Genomic DNA, 2295 nt, shown 5'->3' with positions numbered 1-2295 from the left:
CTTTGATATCACGTGGACAGAACAGCTGATAACCAGCCAATCAAACGCCGCCGCAAACGGCTCGAGCGATTTAGAAAAAAATTAAAATTGACCACTGGGTGGCGCAAAGAGGTCGCTCATGTCGCCTCCTCTCAACTCGGCGTGGGTGTCCAACATTTGGACGGTAAATGGACTGCGTTTTATATAGCGCTTTTCTGGTCTGCCGACCACTCAGAGCGCTTTATAGTGTGTGCCTGACATTCACCCAGTCGCACACTGATGCTGGAGGCCGCCATGCAAGGGACCAACCTGCTCATCAGGAGTGTTTAAGGGTTCAGTGTCTTGCTCAAGGACACTTCGACACGCTCTCCCCAGGAGCCGGGGGTCAAACCAGCGACCTTCCGATTACTAGACGACCTGCTCTACCTCCTGAGCCATGCCGCCCCAGTTTGACAGAAGACAGTATGTAAAAACGAGACAAATCTGCACTTGCCACGTGAACCCGGGTAAAACTCCTCATCTTCAAATGTTTTGCCGGTCACATCCACTTCAGCAAGCAAGCAATTTTATATATATATATATATATATATATACATTTATATGTATGTATATGTATGTATGTATATAGCCCTGTGATGGCCTAGCAGCCTAGCAGTCCAGGGTGTCTCCCCGCCTGCCGCCCAATGCCTGCTGGGATAGGCTCCAGCACCCCAAGAGCAGGATAAGTGGTTCAGATAATGGATGGATGGATGGAAACTGGGAATAAGAACAATTCTTATTTCTGTCATCATGGGCAACGTGAGATCCCTGGTTAATAAGATGGACGAGCTAACGGCGCTAGTCAGGAACCCGAGAGAGTTTGGTGAGTGTGGCCTCACGTGCCTCACTGAAACATGGCTGCACCAGAACATCCCCGACCACAACCTTTCCATCCACAGCTTGCAGACTGTTGGGGCCGACAGGGATTGCCCATGAGGCGGTAAGAGCAAGGGTGGAGGAGTTGTTATTCTTGTTAACAACAGATGGTGTAATCCTGGTCACATCACCATCAAGAAACGTATTTGTACCCCGAACATTGTTATATATGAAATATCATAAAAGAGTACAAAGTACTAGTAATTACAAAGAGTAATATAATTAAAGACAGGCACTATAAAAAGAAAATACAACGTATATAAAAAAAAAGAAAGAATGAAAACAGTCACTTCCCCGCCGGGAGTGACTAGAGATCTACTTCCTGAGTTAAAGTGCAGTAGGAATAAGGTGCGAGTTTTAATGGTCATTCATAGGCACAAGAAAGAAGAAATAGTCAGTGTAGCTGACGAAATGTGACAGAGGATTGCTAGACTTGAATGAATGAATGAATGAATGAATGAATGAATGAATGAATGAATGAATGAATGAATGAATGAATGAATGAATGAATGACTGGATGATTTGGAACATGTAAATAAGCAGGATATGACATACAGATAAGCCATTGCCAGTAATCTGAAGTGATCAACAAATCCACACATCAAACTCAGTGAGCAAATCTCCGTATACATCAGATTATTTGTTACATGTTGGAAAAGGAGTCGGAGGAAGTATACACTTCTTTTCCCTACCCCTTCTCACCTACTCAAAAGTTAATTCAGCTACTATACATCACAAACTCAGTTCCCACTGACCTGTATAGTTCACGTTCAATGCAAGTTGTGCTGCACAGTACAAACTCACCTACTGGGAACAATAAGAGGGGGAAAATACATCAAAAACACACGAGAAAAGGAAAAAATAAAAGGAAAAACACATCCTAATGTCATGTACTAAGAATTAACAGATCTCAATGACAACAACCCAGATATCTAAATATCTGACTTAATACAACAGAGATGTGGTTGGCTTACGCGAGAGTGAATGGGCAGGGAAGAAAAGGTTGCAGTGCATTTGAAGTGCGTATATGATAGCAGCTGCCTGGCATGGTGGTTTTAGTGTGTCAAAAATTGCAGTGCTGCTGGTTTTGTCTTGCTCAACCCTGTCCTGCATGTATCTGGAAAGGTGCACTGGCCGAGAGGATGACTCGGGTGGGGAGACAGTCACATGACATGCCTGTATCATGCCACATGTCAACAGTGCAGGCTTGTGGTTGTGTGGTGGTATGGGGTATGTTTTCATGGCTCACTTTGATAAATACAGAGCAATGTTGGAATGCCAGAGGACATCTGAGTATCACTGCCAATCAGATGGATCTCTTCATGACAGCCGCGTGTCCGTCCACAGATGGATGTCTTTGGCAGGGTAAGGGCCCATGCCAATACGGTTCAGATTGCAAAG

Source organism: Lampris incognitus, chromosome 6 (genome assembly GCF_029633865.1).
Source record: "Lampris incognitus isolate fLamInc1 chromosome 6, fLamInc1.hap2, whole genome shotgun sequence".
In the NCBI taxonomy this organism is placed as follows: domain Eukaryota; kingdom Metazoa; phylum Chordata; class Actinopteri; order Lampriformes; family Lampridae; genus Lampris; species Lampris incognitus.
This window is presented reverse-complemented; position numbering follows the sequence as displayed.